Consider the following 14,200-nt stretch of genomic DNA (forward strand, 5'->3'; position numbering starts at 1 on the left):
TGGTAAATGTATAATTTAGAGCAAATCCTTGTTCTTTTATGACTTCTGATATGATGAAGAAGGTCAGATTAATAGCAACTTCATTGTTAACAGTGTGAGCCTTTTTTTTCAGACGTATTGAACTGGAAGTGATGTTATGGTGTGTCTATAAAGAAACACAGTGATGCTGCATATGCATGTTTTATGGCCAATACTTGTATTTCAAGACTTCTGATATGTTCTACAAGGTCACATAAATATTTAGCAGCCTGTTTTGCATCAATGTCAGCCTTTTTTTAAGTTATTGAACTGGAATTTGTGTCAGTGGACAAGTGCATAGTTATGGATCTTTTTCAATGTCTACACTACATACATCTACAATACAAGACTGGATTTATGTTAACTTGGGTCACATAAATATATCGCTACTTTAGCATGTTCCCTTCTTTCAAAAGCTGTTGAAGTGGGTGACTTGTCATTGAGGAATCCCATAAAAACAGTGATGGTCAAATTAAATATGTGAAGCACAAATTCTTTATAATCCATCTTGAAGAAAGTTTTGCCATAGTTTTTGAAATGTTCACCCAAAATCAACATTGTGTTTGCTGTCATGATTTCTGAATACTTGTCAATAATCTGATGGATTCAGTACCAGGCAAAGTAACATTTTTGCAGGATTGCAGACATTAATCAATGCACATGAATTGTGAGAGTTTAATGTTAAACAAAGATTTCATAAAACAGAAAAACATCAAAGAGTTCAGCCATTTTTTCCAATCAACACCTGGAGAACACTGTTACACCGTTACGTCTTTCTTATACTTAAAATCAGAAAAAAACAACAAAGGTGAATAAAATGCAAGACACGGCTGTAGTATGTTCTGTATGATCCAGACAAGATGTTCCAACTTGCTTCGGAGAAGTTGACCCATGCTTTTAAAACCTATTAAAAGAAATCATATGTCATTGTTAAAACCAACACATCAACACAGTTCATGTTCATTTTGAGGTAAATAAATATATAAAAATGTTGTTTTAACTATGCCATTAACTATGTTCAAGAGATTACACTTGATTTTCCACTTGTCTGAATTGTTAAATTATACACTAAATTATACTTTATGTACGTTTATTATTTTTTAATTCTTAAACATATATTCAAACACCATCTGTATAATTTCTATTGTTGCTCAAGGAAAACCTATAGCATTAGAAGACATCATGTAAGTGATATTTGCTGGCACATTTGTGGTTGGCTCTAGAATACTTGTCTGATCGCACACAATGAAAAAAAAAAACATCGAACTTTTTAGACGGTGCCTAACGAATATCCAGCACTACGTTGGACATTCAGCGGACATTCGCTTCTAAATATGCCATAAAAACAATATTTGGCCATTTTGATCGATTTTGAAACCATTCTGTTTGGTTCACAATGATGTCGCTGATCAGAATATGCCAAGAAAAACTTTCTTGCACATATAATTTGAAAGTTACTGAACGCGGAAATGTGGGAAAAGTGGCGAATGTGCGAATATAAAACCAACTTTACCCAAGTCTGTTTCCCTGCATTTATCACATGTGAATCCCTCATCAGCGACAGAGATAAACTGTACATGTGGCAAGAGGTGCAAATAACAATTGTAGGAGAAGCCATTACTCACCGTGCTTGAAGAAATATTCTTACTGCGGTTGTTTGATGAACTTGTGGAAAACTGCAGCGTGAGAGAGGAGAGGAGAGGAGAAAAGAAAACGCTAATGACAAGCTAACGAGTGCTAACGCTTTGCAGGTGTGCTGCAGTCACGGAAGAGTGAACGATCAAAGTTAATCTGATAAGATTGATCGGTAATATCAGAAATATGGTGTGAATTAAGTTATATTTTACGATTAAAAAACAAACAAACAGACAGTGTTAGTAAGAAAGATTATAGAGAAAAAATATAAAATAAAAACAGCTACATGGAGCTATGATTAGCTACAGAAGGCCAACAGGAAGTAGAGAAAACCACAAAACCCTTGCTTCTACAGTCTTATGATTACTGGACTAAATTGTTTCTTTTCCAATTCTTGCAGCAACATCAGTCCCAATTTTATCTATGGCTCCTACAGTCTCTGGACAAAGTGGACTAATTTTTCTTTTTCTTTTTTTTTTTTACACAATTCATACAGACAAAAAGAGAAAGGACTAAGCCTCTGCTTCTACACTCTCTTGATGAACGGACTAAATTGTTTCAAAAAACAATTCCTACAGACTCCAGAGTACAGGACTAAGCATATAATTCTAAGCCCACATCTATGGCTACTACTAGAGATGCGCGGTTGGCGGTAACAGCCACGGATTCTGCAGATAAACCGCGGATCGGGCAGATGACATGACGAAAAATAATATTTTAATTAAATTCTGGCAGGTGGCGGGTGGTTGAACCAATCAAATTAAAAATATATGTATACATTGTTAAATATTGTTATCTGACTATACCTACATCCAAAAAAATCGAGCACACTTTGAAATAGTCAAATTTTCATTAAAGAATTAAAAACAAAGAAAATAGAAGGTCAGAGATGTGTTGCCTGGAATAAGTTTTACAAAGTGGTAAATCAGGATGAAACCAGTGCAGGCCATGTAATTTGAAAAAACCTCAAGACAGTTAATGTTCATGACAGCCACAAGACGAGTATATCTAACATGGTGCATCACAAATGTGCTGCTAAACCTCAAACCTCCACAAACACCTTGACAAGTTTTATCCGTCGAGATCCCAATAGAGTACCACAGGATGTAAAATCAAAGCTAACAAATTCATGTGTGAACCTGTGCTCTCTTGATATGCGCCCGTTCGATATTATTTCTGGTAAAGGATTCCACCAAGTGGCCCAGATGTTGATTGACATAGGAGCTAAGTTCGGTGCTGTTGACGCTGGTGCCATCTTACCCCATCGGCAAACAGTGTGCGATCGGGCAAAGAAGCAGGCTTCCATTGATAAGCAGAAATGTTTGGAGGCCATCCAGAAAGCTTTAACCAGCAACAGTGGTATTGCCGTAACCACAGATATGTGGACAGATTCATTTTTAAAAGAGGGCATACACAGTCCTGACATGTCACTACATCAGTCAGTGAAAGCTGGAAAATCGTATTTTGGCAACGGTGGAATTTGACCCTACCCTGAAAAAAACTAGCGAAAACCTTAATCAGCAGATAACCAGTGTGTTAACGTCCTACAGAATACAGACAGACAAAATAGTTTTTGTCGGTGACCAGGGCGCGAACATAAAGGCCACACTCCGGTCATACCACTGGATTCCGTGCTCCGCACACATCATTAACGCGGTGCTAAGACATACATTCAGTACAAAGGGTGACTCTGAGTCCAATGGCATTGAAGATATGATCGTTACTGCAAAGAGCTCATTGCATACCTAAAGTGAACCGGTGCTATTGCCAGCCTAAGGCACACCGTAAATCCAAGAATGTGATGTGCGATGGAACAGCAAAGTCACTATGCTGGAATCGATACAGAAACAATACCAAGACATATGTGACCCATCACGGAAACCAGTGACAAAAGTCGGCAGCACAACTTTCGAGCAAAATGAGAAAGAAGCGGGTTTTTTTTTTCAAAATTGGTGATTTTCATTTTTTTTTTGCAGAATCTGTTAGTTGAGATCACGAAGAAGCCTCTCCGTGTTTGAGATAGCAGTATTGGTATATTTAAAAGCGTACATTTTAGGTTGAAATCAGCTTGTTCTTCAGAGATTCTAGCACGCAGTAGGGGCGTTTCATTGTCTGTGTATTTCCATACTGGATAAGCCGGCTTTTGTTATTGCCCCCGCCCTCCGAGGGAAGCGTGGCTACTTAATATGCAGCGCTCTGGCCGGCTCTAGCTGATATAAAAATTCAATGAAGTGGATGGCGCAAAGATGATCGCAGATGAGCTGAACCGTGGCCGTTACACCGAAAATGTTTTGAAGTACTTCTTCAACAAGCCGTATGCTTATGAACAAGCGCTCACTGATTCTGAAAACGATCTGAGCAATTATGAAAGCGGCATAATAAGACTGTATAATATCCCAATCTACAACTGAGCGAAGATGACGACGAGGAAGAATGTATTGGACTGGCGTCAGACGAGTTGGAACGTAAGATATCAGAGGCTATATCGATAGTAACATTTGATGGGGATAAAGACAGAGAAATGGGGAAAATCCATAACATTTAGAGGCAAACAGACGCACAGTGCAAACTTCGGAGATGGTTACATCCACAAAGAAGACCCCGACAAAGAGAAAGTGTGCCCGAACGACTTATTTCATTGGAGGCATCAAGATCTGCAAGAATACTTTTCTGTTTCTTATGAGGTGAGTTTCCATAAACATGAAAGTTTGTCGTTTTGTGTTCATTCTAAGAACACGTACACGTTATCTCATGTTTAGTCCATGTTTAGACCTTCCCATATCTACCTATTGTTATTAGCTAGCTCATCGGTTATCACAGAATCCTGTTCAAAAGGTCCTAATGCTACACGATGAAATCAATTCACCAATTTTTGAACATGTCACAGGTCAGTCCACTGTCCACTGAATTCATCAATTCAGTTTTATGTAGAAAACCAACAAATAACAAATAAAATTAGCATCAATATGTAATTTTTGTTTACATAAACATTAAAATAATAACATTAAAAATGATGGCCACATTTTAAAGATTAAAGATTTTTTATAAAAAGATAAAACTCACATATTTCAGCCTCTAAATCATTTTTATTAAAGTCAAAAAAGATAAATTACTGACATTTACAATGCACATTCTCCTTTATTATTAATAGTATGCGGTCAGATTTTTCCCATTGTGTCTGTCGTTGCTATGCAACCATGCAGCTTTACAGGGGGAGCTTTACAGGGGGTATGGCTTATGTAAATGAAATGTAAATGAGCCCTATTGTCACTCGCAGCAGTGAGAACAGGTGAGAACTGCACAATCTTTAGAGGCTATTTTCTGTTTTTTGAGCTTTTTGTTTAACTACCTACAAATGGCCACAACTTCTCCAAATATTATCAGATTTCCATGTGTTACACATCGTTGGAAAGCTTGGAGACTACACTTTCAGAGTCTGTGAATAACTCAAAATGTCCCAGAACCGACTTGTGTCCCTACTTTCCGTGATTGGTCACATATGAGAGCTGCAAAAGAACAGAGACCAAGAACATCACCTTGGTGGCATCCACCAGGATCAACTCACACACTTGATCGACTTTCTCACCCTTTTCAAGTTAGCAATCAGCGAGCTTGAAGGGGAACTTTACCCAACCATTCACATGGTGTTGCTATGGTTTTTTAAACTCAAAAAACACTGTGAGCCCAAGTTTGGAGACCCACCTTATATGAAAAGTCTCCGCTCTCATGCGGCTGCCCTTCTTGATGAGAAGATGTGCCCTAATGCTACTCATAAAATCGCCACTTTTCTCAAACTGAAATTTAAGCCCCTGAAAATGCTAGAAGGTAGAAATGGTAGAAGAGAACAGATGAGAGGTAATTAAGCAAGTTTGCGAACTTCTACCAGAGGCAGGCGTCCGTCTAAGTCATGATGGAGAAGACAGCAACCCTGTCACCGAGCCCATGCCAGCAACATCGCAAGGTGGGTCGATACTTTGCCTATCAGGGGTCAGCAACCTTTTCGTTATAAAGTGCCATTTTAAGTTTTCCAAATTCATCACTGTGCCATAATCCATATATATGTAGTATAACTTATGTGATTAATTAAGTTGGCTTGAGAAAGCCAACTTACTGAAATCCTATTTAAACTTCTTCTTCTTCTTCTTCTTCTGACCCCAAATTTTTCAACTCTAACTCCTCCTAGAGCTTTAACTCTACAAACTCCAAACTCTGGTCAGACTTTCAGACTGTTCTGACTTGGTCTGCTATATCTTTTCAGACTGATTTGACTTTCAGTTTTCTTAAAAAATAATATTAAAAATCATAAAAAAAATAAAAAAAAACATAGACTTGTATTGCAGAGTGCTCCAATTGAGCAAAGACTACGGTGACCCATTAGTGCAAAAGCCAAAAATTAAAATCTAAACTCCCTGAAACCGTAGACTCCATTAAACTACCATTCTTTGTCTGTCTTTCTATCTATCTATCTATCTATCTATCTATCTATCTATCTATGTATCCATGTATCTATCTTCAAACATTTTCTTGCTTTCTTTCTTTCTTTCTTCCTTTCTTTCTATTGGTTTATCTATCTGACTGTTTCTATCTATCTATCTATCTATCTATCTATGCTAATGCTAAACTATGCTAAACATGGTAATCATGCTAGCAACATGCTAATGACATGTTAATCATGCTAGAAAAATGCTAATCATGCTAGAAACATGGTAGCGACATGTTAATCATGCTAGAAACGTGCTAGCCACATGCTAGCAACAAGTTTATCATGCTAGAAACATGCTAGCAGCATGATAATCATGCAAGAAACATACTAGCTACATTCTAATCATGCTAGCAACATGCTAGTCGCAGGCTAATCATGCTAGAACATGTTAACAACATGCTAACGATGGTAGCAACATGCTAATCATGTTATCAAAATGCTAGCAACATGGTAGCAACATGCTTATTATGCTAGAAACATACTAGCGACATGCTAGCAACATACTTATCTATCAAACTATCTATCATTCTTTCTTTTGATCTAATATATCTGTCATTCTTTCTAACTAATATATCTTTCTTTCAACTTATCTACAGTTGCAATCAAAATTACTCAACCCCCTAGAGACTGCAGTACTTAACAAATACAAGCTTTTCTGAAGATCCAGGATAAAATAAAATTGTATCTATAACAGTTCACTGGCATATTAAAAGTGATATTGTCAATATATAATGTAATACTTTTGAGTTATAAGATTTTTTTAATAATACTGCTATGTCATGATTATTCAACCCCTATTCAACATTGCTGTTTTTAAATCACTTATTTGCATGGTGGGGAATAAAACAGTCTCAAAACACAATTAAGCTTTTAGAAACTAAATTAAAAACAGAATTAGCTTGAGCCGCTACACATACAGTTAGCCCATGCATGTTTTGAAGTTGAGTAGCAAAAATGTCAACAGAGATTTCACAAAAGCTAAAGAGAATAAATATCGTAGTACTTTAGAAAGGCTAAGGCTATATGAAGATTTCCAAGACATTGAAAGTTCCTAGAGACACAGCTCTCAGCCTTATTCCTTAGCTTAAAGTGTGTTTTACCAGAAAAATCTTTGAGGTTGTGGAAGAAAAAGCACAATATCATAAAATGTTTAATCAGAGCAACTGAGAAAAATCTGCAATGTTAAGCCAAAGACTTGCAAGATGACCAGATGAAAGGAGGAAAACCATTTCAAAGCAGTGTGTAAGAAGATCACTAGACAAGTATTGCCTTTATGTTGAGACATCTTGTAGAATACCACTCTTGATCAAGAAGAACAAATGACATTGGTCATAAGCAGAAGAACACCATCTCCATCCTCAAACTTGGAGGTGGATCAGTCCTGTTATGGGGTTTCTTTACTGTAGAATGAAGTGGAAATCATGACTGTATGAAGGACATCATGGATTCTTTAAAGTGTCAGGTCATTTTGACAAGAACTGTGATGCCTTTGGTGCAAAGACTGAAGCTGATGATCAATGGACTTTCCTGCAGGCCAGTCATACCAAAGTACACACCCAAATCTACTTCTGCTTGGTTCAGGGATCAGTCATAGAATGTACTTGAGTGACCTGTTCAGTCTCGTAATCACTCAAAAGTGTATTAACAAACTTTCTCTAAAACTTTACTGATTCCTTTGTTTAATTGATTTCATAAAATGTTGTTCTCCACAGCAAATTGTCTTGCAAGTCAAGGGGGTTGAATAATTTTGATTGCAACTGTAGGCCTACTGAAATACTTTATTCACGGAGTGAAGGCGGAGCATGTTTCTGGTATCAGTGGGTGCGTAGGGGAAGTTGTTGCTGCTCACAGACTCTGCTGCGAGTGAGAGATGTTTCACCTAGTGGTGGAAATTATGATTCTTTCTAGAGATTCGTTCATTTTCAGTTTGTTCACCAAAATGATTCGTTCAGTTATAATTTCTTCGTATTACACAAAATATGCCAGCAGGTGGCAAAAAAAGAATGTCTTATATCTTTAGTCAACAAACGTATTCACTTGTTACAAAAACTGATCTGGATTTATTAAAATGTATGTATAATCTTGCTTAATTAGCATTTTAATTGCTTGGTCAGACAGTTTGTATATTATATATTCACATTCATAAATCAGGGATTAAACGTGGAGTTGCTAAATATCAAAACAAGCCTATATGCAAAGTTCTGTACCTTTGCATTTTCTGAGATTGACATGCTAAATGGCAGACTAACCCGGTTTACTCTCATTCATTACGTTCACGAACGAGATAAGCTATGTAACAGTTCATTTCATTCACGAACGACATGTATCCGTTCTTTCAGCTCGTTCACGAATGACATGTGTTTTAGTTCAGTCATTTCATTCACTAACGAGATGTACTAAATCATTCAACTCGTGCAAGAGCGACATGGGTATCAGTTCAGTCATTTCGTTCACGAACGATAAGATCTCTAGATCTAGTTCAGACTCATATGAAACTCATTCATTGAAGGGCGTATTCGTTCCCTACATTGAACAAATCACATACTCTGTCACATCTCATATTCAAAGGCTATTGGTTCGAGGTTGAGTAATTCTTTGACAGGATGAAATGGTTCAGTTACCCGGTTCACCGAGCTGCGCATGCGCTACTAATAGCGCCACGCTGCTGTGGAGGGAGGAACTTGAACGAGAACACTGACCGTGAAATATGAGTCAGTGGATTACGTGAACGAGAATGATTCGTTCACCTAAAAGATTAGTTCAAAATGAACGATTCGTTCACGAACGACACATCACTAGTTTCATCTGACGAAATGAAGACGACCGCGGGAAAACAAGCAGGGCTGTAAAATAAAACAATAAAAAACTCACGCCAGGTCTACATCGGACACAAGTGGAGCGATCCAACAAAAGACAACAGAACACAGTGATGGACACACTGGACACGATCCCCATCAGTGAACTGATGCTTGTTCTATTTATGTTGAAATGTACTGATACTGCGTTCAGATGATTTTACACTATAGTGTGATGTCATCAAGTTTAGACACACTTTTCGCTGTCGGGTACAGATGACAACTCTCGCGTCCGGTGTAGACAAAGACAGTGACTGCTCTATTTACAAATAAGCTCTATAAGATAAAAAAAAAAAAAAAAAAAAAAAACTAAACCAGCAGCATAACGAGATGGGAATATAAACTAGAAAATATATTAACAGGTCCTCTGTCCATGACACTGACTCACTGCTGAGCTGCCATTTTAATCCTAACAGCTCTTAAAGCTGAGTGGATGGTTAGATTCACGATGGGCTAGTATTAAATAAATAAATAAAAATAAAGGTCTTTCCAGCATTAAGGTAATAACATTACTGTTTTTTTTAATCATCTTGTTGCAGTTCTAAATTTGACTGCTAAATGAATGACAAAGAACTATATTAAAATTTGTTTTGTAAAATTTCTGTCATTTGAATATTCATTTAAAAATCGGTTTAAATCATATATCAGATTTTTTTTTCTAAAATAAAATACAAAATCTGGGATGTTTTTTTTTTTGGGGCCATATGCTATTGCCCTATTTTAAATGCAAGTAAAGAAGGCTCCCTTTAAAATCACTTAAGTTGTCAATTACTAAATCTTTTTTTACATTGTGTAAATTTTGTTGATTATAATGAGAGAACTTGAGTTAAATCGTGAGGACGTTTTATTAATCCATCCATTCTTTAGAGTTTCAAAGATTTAATCGTGCAGGTTTAATTTTAGGCGTTTCTTGTTTTAGGCAAATTAGGCCTAAATAATGGGAACAAAATTATACAGTGCTTCACTATAAAACGTTAAACATGCAACAATTTCTTAATCAGTTTACAGAGAAATGTCTTTTTCCCAATAAGTTATGTCAAAATAAGGACAGGTAATGAATAACAAAAATGCATGTTGTTTTATTAAAGGAAAAAATATATTTATATTTAAAATATAAATTAAAATATAAGCATAATATATGAAAATATTTACATTTTGCATATTAATCCATGTAGCCTAGCCCCCTAAAACAGGCTACCACCTTTAATGCTCCAATGCAAAGTAAACCACAAGTTCTTTTGAATAATATAATGTATAATTAATATAATATAAATAATACTGCACACCTTAAATGTGTCAAATCTAAAATATGGTTTAAATCCATGTAGCTTAGAAAATATAAGCACAGACTCAGGCACACGCTTGACATTTATCCAGCCTGAATTTGTTCTAAGAAATGCACATGACTTCATAAATATCAAACTTTCATCTGTGAATATTAAATATATTAAATAGCTGCAAATGCACTTTATACACGCCGCGGCGGTAAAAAGGGCCTTTTGAATGACTTCTTACTGTACATCAAGGGCGCATTTCCTTCAGATCCAAACGTAAGTTAATCCTTAGATGTCAGGTGTAAATGACTACTGCTATGTTCATTATAACATCCAACAACAAAACACCTCAGTGACTTAGGAGTCATGCTTTTCTGCATCTCGGACTGAGAGAAGGATACAACTGCAGCCTGGAGATCTCCAAATAGGGGCGGGAACTCCAAAACGGGGTGGGACTCCAAAATAGGGCGTGGCTTCCTCCCATTGAGAGACTGGCGCATGCACTATTTTTCCCCCAATTCACTTCAGTGCAAACTTCACCCAGCAGCTGATTATGAAGTTTTTATTGGTTGTGTCAGTCAAAGTGTTTCCAAAACTGTACAAAAAAAAAAATGCTAACCCCTAAACCTACCCCACACCTTACCTTAAAGCTGCGGTAGGTAACATTTGACGCTCTAGCGGTTAATAAACAGAACTGCTTGCGTCTTGCGGAAGAACATCGTAGCCGGAACTACTTCTCTCTGTTTATGTCTATGAAGAATCACAAAGGTACTGAGTTACTCCGCCGCGGTACCCCCGAAGCAATCTAAAATAGTCAGAATATAAACACTTATTATAGGTGCACCCTAGTGATTCAGGACAAGCTAAAAACACGGTTTGGAAAATGGATTCATGGTGTACTCGCTTATTATATACATTTTCTCCATTTTGAACACAAACAAAGTTACGGACCGCAGCTCTGATTGGTTGTTTCTTAACGGGAGCGATGTATTTCTGCAAATGGCAATAGGACCACTGGGAGGAGCCAGATGAGCTAGATTTTATCACAGATTATCTGTCTCATATTCTACTGTCAGGACATAATGACAGGTTTAACAAATATGTAATAAATATATTTTTACAAAAGTTACCTACTGCAGCTTTAACCATTGAAATTGATTGAATGGCGGGATTGGTGCTGAATAGCATGGTAAAGAAAGTTGCAGTTCAGGAAATAAACAGTTAGTAGCATTATGCATTATGAGACTCACCGGACAATGGCACATTTTAGATACACTCAGCATCACTACCCCCCTCCTAGCCTGCAAATTTCGTGTCCGGGGACAGCCCCATTGCTTGGAATAAAACGATAGAGTCCGCTGGGACGGCTCCTGAGTGATTCCTATTTCATCATAAATTGGATCAAAGATCATGAAGAGATTCGGACTTGGGTCCAAACACCACTGACCACGAGATTTGGGCTCTGCTCTCATGGAGAACATTCATTTATATAGCATATTTTATTTTAGATGTTTAATTTAAAAAGTTATATTTTGAAATGTAAGTCAGTAACCATTGGCTGAAGCCACAGCCTATATTTAAAGTCTTTGCGAAAGCAGACCCCGCCATATTTTGGAGGTTCTGCCCAATTTTGGAGTTCAAGCCCCATTTTGGAGATCTCCGGTCTGCAGTTATACCCACTTGCGGACCGATGACAGCTCACTCAGGGCGGGTCTGAGGTAAGACACAAGTCTAGTCTGTGCTCAAGTGCTGCTTTTTAATCATTATAGGGTGGTTGTTTATACACATTGCCAACACACATTTCAGTTCAAACAACTTTTAAAAGTGCATGTAGCATTATATGACCCTTTTAATATTTGGCAGTTATTAAATTAAAATCACAGTTTTACTCATGCATCTATAACTTATTAGCAATGATTTGTAAATAGGTTATTGGTGACGTATGTATACCTTTATAAAACCCTTTACTAATTAAACCTTCCTAAATCTATTAGAGTTATTCACTATATATAGCAAGGAAGCATACTATTTTAACACATTTGTAACATATGATTTTGTACAATCTTTTATCACTAAAAGCAGATATTTTTTACAATGTTACTCCTGTTAAAACACTGATTTTATGCAATGTTCAAAAGTGTTTACATCTGTTATAATATTATTATTAAATTGTTTTTAAAATTATTTTATTGCTAAGAATAAGATTTGTTACTTTGCAAACATCATCCTTATTTTTATTTATTTATTTATTCATTTCATTGTCATATGTCTTCTTGATTATGCATCTTAATTTCACGTTCCTTTTATTTTGTAACATTACAAGTTTAAATGTATTATTCATTTTGTTCTAAATATTAAACATTTACACAAGTTTCACACAATTAAATAATTAAGTCTAATACTTAAACAGAAAAATAAAATGGCACCTGAATATTTCTTGAGCCTCAAGCCTTATTCTAAATAGTCTACATAACAAAGTACAAAAAATGCATGACACATCAAAATTGTTATGTATATATTTTAAGAATAATGAATACAGTTTAGTTTCAAACAAATATACCATCTTGATTTTCTCTCAGCTTCTCAAAAATAGAAATGGGTTGCCAAATAAAGGCATGCCATTTGATTTTCCCTTACTGACAAAAGGAACAGTAAAATATGGAAATAATATGTAATATGTGTTACATAGTATGTTGATAAAGCCATAGACACAATCTTTTGGTAATACCCAGGATTTATCTGGCACAACATTCACAGTGAATTACATGTATTATCTAGCTGTTCAGTTATTTGTTGCACACACAAGTAGCACTAAGTTGGTTCATCAGTTAGTAAGATGACTGGGTTTCGAATTGGTTCAAAATAGAGGTAACCTAAGTTCTGGTTGACCCAGTTCATACTAAGATCTGTTTAATGTCTTATTATTTAAAATTGTGATTTTGTTAGAAATAATATGAATATCAATGCACATCCTTTATCTTCTTTCTCAGCAGGCAGTGCCTTCAAAAAACATTCACACATTATCTCAAGAAACACCTATTCACCACTCTTCTCTCCAAAAGGGATTTCATCTGTTTTCCTACATATTTTTTTTTTTGGTTTGTTCACGGTTAGGTCTTTCTTGGATGGGGATTTACTTTGGAATGGAGCTCCTCTCTTTCATCACGTCAACTAATTTCTGACATCTGTGTCCTTCCTCAGAGAAGTGGAGGGGTGCCAGCAGTTGTGTTTTACACCACACTGCCCCAAATAATCTATCAGTCTCCTGTCGTGACACACATCATCACATGGTCACAGAATAGAGGCCAAATGCCCTCATCTCTCCATTTCTCTCTGTCTCTTTCACATATAAACACAACATGGTAAATCCTGGAATCTTCCTTAATTTTGTTGCATATACTACATTTATTAAAAAATGTCAACAATGGTCTTTGGATGTGTTTACCCACCATAGCGCAGCCAGCAACTGTTGTATATACAGTGCACAGCATAAAAGAGAACACCCCAATTTCAGCAATTACACTCTTCTTAGAAGACCGCTTGATCAGTTACCAAAGAAGAATGCCAAATTATTCATCAAAATAAGACTTTCTTGTCAAAGTGTTAAAATGTTGTGTTACAAAATGAATACACCTTCCTGAAAGTTACTAAATAATTATAATAATAAATGTATAGGTTTAAGGCTATTTCTGATCAACAAACAATAGTCTGCACATGACCTGGTATTTTATTCGTACCCAGAAGAAGAGATGAACATCACAGAGCACTAAACACTCTCATGCAGATTGTGTTTCATTCATACTCAAAGCCAGATGGTGCTCTCATGCAGAAAGTTATAACGGGAAACTCCTAATATGGGCAACAGCGTCCAGCTATCTCTGTATAAAAACAGTTGTCTTCACAGAAAAACAGACACTTTTGGAAACACAAAGACA

The 14,200-nt window shown here is 36.3% G+C and overlaps 1 protein-coding gene across 1 annotated transcript in view; it reads right to left on the minus strand.

Annotated features, from left to right (window-relative positions):
- The window catches only part of LOC128030124 (uncharacterized), a 411,878-nt gene that overhangs the window by 38,202 nt on the left and 359,476 nt on the right, over window positions 1-14,200 (minus strand). The window lies entirely within an intron of this gene.

Source organism: Carassius gibelio, chromosome A16 (genome assembly GCF_023724105.1).
Source record: "Carassius gibelio isolate Cgi1373 ecotype wild population from Czech Republic chromosome A16, carGib1.2-hapl.c, whole genome shotgun sequence".
Lineage (NCBI taxonomy): Eukaryota > Metazoa > Chordata > Actinopteri > Cypriniformes > Cyprinidae > Carassius > Carassius gibelio.